The sequence below is a fragment of the Petromyzon marinus genome, chromosome 6, assembly GCF_048934315.1.
Source record: "Petromyzon marinus isolate PM22_M1 ecotype Great Lakes invasive population chromosome 6, UKy_Petmar_22M1.pri1.0, whole genome shotgun sequence".
NCBI lineage: Eukaryota > Metazoa > Chordata > Hyperoartia > Petromyzontiformes > Petromyzontidae > Petromyzon > Petromyzon marinus.
In genome coordinates this window covers 12,268,684-12,275,095 of record NC_133672.1, presented here as the reverse complement: position 1 = coordinate 12,275,095, position 6,412 = coordinate 12,268,684, and positions in this window count along the sequence as shown.

The window sequence follows — 6,412 nt, the reverse complement described above, 5'->3', positions numbered from 1 at the left end:
TTAAATTGCCCTATAACAGCTGCCCATTACTTTGGAGTGGGATTCAACAGGCTCCACCGCATCGATCAGTGGGCACCCAAGGTGGTCTGGGTAAATAAAACAATGATGCATTAATTCGTGCAGTGTTGAGTAATACGGCGTCTGAAAAAATAGCTGTCCAGTGTGATTACTCGGCACCACTAGGGTCACATACATGACATCTTAACCAGTTTCTACATTTAAAATGTTTAAATATCCGTTATCTTTTAAATAATCTAACATAATTAGCTTGTTACATTCTCTATATGATGCGCTATAAATATAGTTCATACCTGCATATACCACTTGTTAGTATTTTTACAACCGTACAGGCTAAGTAGATTCTGTACTATGTAGTAAATTTAGTTTTGCAATAAATTATGTTGCAATTATTTTAACGGGCGTTGTGTATGTCACAATGTAAACTGCACCAGTGATAGCGAATGTTTTTATGGAGAAATTTTAAACAGATGCCATCCAGACATCCACCCTACGTCCTTCCTTGTGGAAGAGATACGTAGATGACACGTTCATCAAATGGCCACATGGTCTGCCAGCATTGAATCAATTTCTCTTCACATCAATTCCATACTCCCATCCATCGAATTCACTATGGAAGTGGAGAAGGATGGTAAGCTACCATTACTGGATGTTTTGTTTGAGAAGAGATCTGACCCCTCGTTGAGACACCATCCGGCCCAGAAGAATTCCCTCATCAAAACATTACACCATAGGGCCCACTGCATTTCCGACCAACACCACCTAGCCAGTGAACTGGAACATGTACACCAGACCCTCAAGATGAATGGGTACTCGGACCGCATTTTCTCCAACCATGAAGAAACAATCCCCTGAGAAGCCAATCAAAACCATCACTTTACCATACAGAGCAGGTGTTACCAAAAATATTTCCAAAATCTTAAACAAACACAAGATCCAGGTCCGATTCAATACAGTACACAAAATCTGTGATCTAATCCCATCTGTGAAGGATGTCATTCCTGACATGCAATATCCTGGAGTCTACAAACTGAGTTGTACCTGCGGTAGCAGTTACATTGGGGAAACAAAACGACATGTCTCGGACCGTGTTCGCGAACACAAGGCAGATCTGAAACACGGCAGAACCAATACCTCTGCCGTGGCTGACCATTGTTATAACGCTGTGGGCTCGCATTATATTTTCTTTTCCGAGACCAAGGTACTCTGCAAACCATCGGGCTACTATCAAAGGTTTGTTCATGAAGCCATCCAGATATATAAACATAGACTTAACTTTAACCGAGAAGATGGATACAAATTGAGCAATCATTGGAAGGATGTTATCAACCAGGTAAAGCCTTAACTGTTGTGGTTGTTTCCATCATACCTGCCGGTTACTAGTCTATTTTTCCGAGTCACTCCCCCACCCCCCGTGCGTGTCCCCAGCTTTCCACTTCTAGCCCCACCTACTCCCCCCCCCCCAGCTTCACTTCTTCTCCCCCTAGCGCTCACGCAGCCCACCTCCTGCCCCCCCTCTCTCTACCCCCTTGCCTCCCCCCTTTCTTACCTATATAACCTCTTGCCACGAGAGCTCTCTCGCCCACTTCAGCATTTTGTCTTGCTGTGGTGTTCCCACCTGATGAGGATCGCTTGTGTTGCGATCGAAACGTCGTGATTAATTTTATTTTATATTCTTTTATTTCTACCTACGTGACTTTACCGAAATAACCAAAGAGTATGGATTCCTGCAGTCACGAAAGCTTTCAATCAAGATTATTTAAGTTTGAAGAAATACACATTAAAGTAGTTTTCATACAAATAAAGCACAGCTTATGAACATACACATTACAATAATTGGCCTCACTATTAGTATTGTTCGTAGCAGGAGTCCTCATTGTCTTGCTGTTGACATTTGAAGTTTTGTTTAACGATCCTTTCCATTTGATCAGCTAGCTGTGTGTTGAGCACGATCCAGAACCCCAAACAAAGCAATCCAATTGATCATGAGCATGTGATTACTCTAACAGCAGAGAATATAACATGCCCCGTGATATATTTTTAAAACGATTACATTTGTATTAATATAGAAAATGCGTAAGACATGCTATTGATAATAAACATTGTTTACGTGACAAACATTTCAAAATGTATTCTGAATATACAAAAAAACGTAGTTTTTGTTTATGTAATACTATATAACAATGTTTTACGTAAGAGATGGATGGCTGGGTAGTTCAGAAGTCAGAGGGCTGATCTGGCACTGCTGAGAGCTGGGGTTTGAAGTCGAGTTTCAGCCATCCGGGTTCAATATTGTAGTGAATTGATGGTCACCAGTAATTTCACAAAATAAATTATAATGTAAAATGGGGTTCTGCACGTGATTTGTATATTTCCTAACTGAGAATCAAAGAAGTATGTAAATGTGAATGTCACGTGACGAACATTACTCTGCAGCAAGGTGGGTGGGAAAGTGCTGCTTCTATCCCCAAGTGTGGCTTAGAAAGGCCACTTGAGACTTCTCCTTCTCTGGTCTATTCTCTAACATGGGGTGATCCACAAATGTTCTTGGAAATCTGCACTTAAAAATGTAATATCCATAAGTTTTATTTCACGCTCACATCCACCACTCACTTTGCTCCCCCACCAGAAGTCCAGCATCGGCAATATAAATAAAACAAAGCAATGCATTTAACAAGCTGATTTTATTATTGAAAATTTCAAGGTCACAAAAATGTATTCTTAACTTGGCTTCTCGGGAGGCACATCACTCTCATATTTGTTCCGTGTGATGTCAAACAACTATTGTCAATTCTTACCTCATCAGTGTGTCGCACAAACAGGTATATTTTTGATCCATAAAAATTTGCGGATTTGCATAAATGTATTGACTAAATAAATGTAATACTTTCAAATTTGCATATTAATCTACAACCGTGTCGCTGGGCTGGCACAGAAAAAAATATTTACATTGAATAAAGGTTGACCTATAACCAGTTGACCTATAATCAGACTTTATTTTCAAGCGATATACTTGGCAGCCACAATAATTTTAGAGTAAAGGTGCTAAAAGTGTTGTGAAAATTATTATATTTTGGTTGTTGCTATGGCATTTCCCACATTTAGCAAATAAGAATACTGCTGTATAAAATGTATTGGTTATTTGGAAATTTCTGTTTTATTAACATCAAAGCAAAGGAATCAATGTAATGGTATCCTTTGAAAATTTTATATGGATTAAAAGCAGTTTCATAACAAAAAGTAATAACTATGCAAAAGACTTGTGAACATTTCAGATAATTTAGCAAATTATACTGGAAATAAACTACAGAATTTGCATTTGAATATCCTTACTATAGTTCTTTAGCACGGGTTTTTTTCAGCACTCCTTAATATTTGTTCCTAGCTCCCCGAGGACAGCAATTGTCCTCAGGGAGCTAGTGTAAGTTAAACGACGTATTCCTTCAGTGTTTAGCAGTATTTCTTCAGTATTTAGCAGATTACACTGGAAATAAACTACAGTATTTAGTATCTTGTCATACGATGATACATCCCTGCCTGTTAATTCCATATACTTGTGTTAGGTTGTGTATAGTACATGTAGTTTATAGGGTGGAACAGTGGCATAGTGGTTAGCACACTGCTATGAGCCCAATGACCCGAGTTCAATTCCAGGCTATGCATACCATCAGAGGCCAGGAATATCTGAGCTAGTGCTGGATCTCCTTGACAAACCTGTACTGACCGGTGTGAAGTATGGTAAAATAACCCCCAGGACCGACATGGCGTGAAAATACCTTAATTCAGTGGTGGGTTGGTAAACATTATCATACAGTATACATTTTACAGGAAAACGGGACTATTGTATGTCTCATTCAGTCAGGTAATGTCACTTAAGAAACAGGCCTTCTGGACAACTGGTTTCAGTGTCTGCATGGACCCTTAGGACTACACGCCTTACAAAACCGCAGAAAATGTCTAAAAAACTCATGAGGCCACAGTGTTTGGCCTCAGAATGTTATTTACAAGGATTTCATTTATTAAAGGATTCATTATTGTAGCTTCATTTTCCATACAACAATAACAAATGCCGCCATTAAAAACAAGCAGATTGTTCAAGAATGAAATCCTTTATAAACCAATAACTGTTTTAGTTCCTTTGGCAATTTATTACTCTGCTTGTGTTTTTCCATAATACACCACTTTATTAAAGTATTGGCATATATTATATTTTTAAAGAAAATTACAAATTCAGCTAGAACATATTTTAGTTACATGCTAAAGTCTCCGAGCAGGATTCCCACATGAATAATTTATAAGAAAAATAATACGTGTGTATGCTAAAATTGTTAGCAAGAAAGCAGTTTGTTTCATTTGAAAAACGTGATGATTCCAGAGGCATCTGGTACTTTCCGATTCATCAAGATTTAAATCGCTAACTCCAAGATAAATTGTAGCAATGCATCACCAGAATGTCATGTTAAATTACTCAAATGGGAAAGGTTGATTTCATTATTAAATGATAGTGCAGGTGATGTAAATAGAAATTATCTTCAATTAGTTGTATTTCCTGAGTAAGAGCTCTTGAATCAGCATTTTTCTCTTGTACTATTGGATGACATGAGGGCTTTTGAGTGCGACATAAGCAGAAGCCTGTTGCCAGGATAGTGCTCACAATTGCACTCACTGTATGTGCCAACAACTGGCCGCACAGCATTACACATCTATGGGAAAAGACACTGTGAAAGAGCTTTCAATACAGTATAGTAATCGACGGAAGTTTTCTCATAAACACATGTAAACTTTACATTATTTGCAGAACGAGTGACTTCCCAGCTATGGTGCCTGATATAAATCACAGTACATAATTGGTTAGAGTGCTTTGTAAAGTGGAATTTTATTATGAAAAACAACATTCCAATGCCTCTAATGAAGAGGGTTTTCAAACCGTGCATATCAGCTGTGCCACAGAGCAACAACTGGGATTCTGACATAAAAAGACTAAATTTTGATTTAAAGCTTTCGTGACTGCAGGGATTCATATTCTTGGTTCTTTCGGTAAAGTCACGTAGAAGGGAAACAATAAAATAATAAAAGTATTAAACAATTTAATAAAATATAAAACAAGCTTGCTTAGAAGGGATTGTAAAATATCTGTCTGTCCCTACACGAGATTGACTTTGTTGTGTTGTAGAGCCTTATATTTTTATTATTTTATTGTTTCCCTTCTACGTGACTTACCGAAAGAACCAAGAATATAAAAAAGGACTATCAAGCTGAGAATTACACAACACGTGCTGGGAATTGCAGTGAAGGGAATAAAACATTGATCACAAAATAAACGTCACATTGACTTTAAACAGTGGGCTAGGGAAGAACACGTACTTTAAAATGATAGCCAATTGACGAGACTGGCGAAATGGCAGCCAAAAGGGGGAGCAATCAAGAGATGACATACGGTGCAAGACCGTGACAACATGAGGCCTTCATCCAGCAGTGAATAGATCATGGCTGACTGTAATTGGATAATACTGTGCTGTTTAAGAATACCGTCGAATGCCTCGCGAAATGGAATAACATGTTCATAACGTTATGCATGGCGCAGAGACCCCTGGATGAATTGGGCCTTATAAATGTAAATTGTTATATACAAATTGTACGGGTCATCATCGTCGCTGCCATGGTAATCTCTCACGATCCTGCGATGTAACATTCCACTAAGGAATTGTACACGAGCTGATGACATCGCTCCATCTCGAAGGTGGACGCCGTCATTCTTGACCTTTAGGCCACCATCAAACCGTTCTTTGCAGCGTGTCAAGACTGGCACGTCCCGGTTTTTAGTCATTCGGGTTTTAATCGGTTTTTATATAAAACCGGAGCGCCTGAATCCTGCCCAAATCCGGTTTTATTCGGTTTTATTAAAGTTAAGTCGGGATTTCAGTCGCAGGCACCCCGTTAGCGGCGTTCGGGCCGGGTCCCGGGCTCAGCCGCCAAGCGCGCCCAGCCAGTCGACGACCCGCACAAGGAGCAGCTTCTACTTGGGAGTACACACAGTTCAAGATCGCGGCGACGAAGTAAGAAGAACACACAAATCCTTTCGCTTTCAGCTCCTGGCCAAGCGGAGGAAGACCCCTTCGCTAGAGTGGTGGCTGACCGACGGCAGCGACTATCCCGCGCTCCAGAAGATGAGCCATCAAACTGTTCAGCATGGCCACGTCGACCGCTGCTGCTGCGTCTGAGCGAAACTTCTCGACGCTGGGATTTATCCATTCCAAGTTGAGGAACAGCCTAGCGCACAACACAAGTCGAGAAGCTCGTCTTCATTAAGTCGAACCTCAACGCGTTCCACGACTACCCGACGACAACGCCGAGTCCAGCGGCGAGAGCGACGACGAGGAGCAGCAGGATTGAA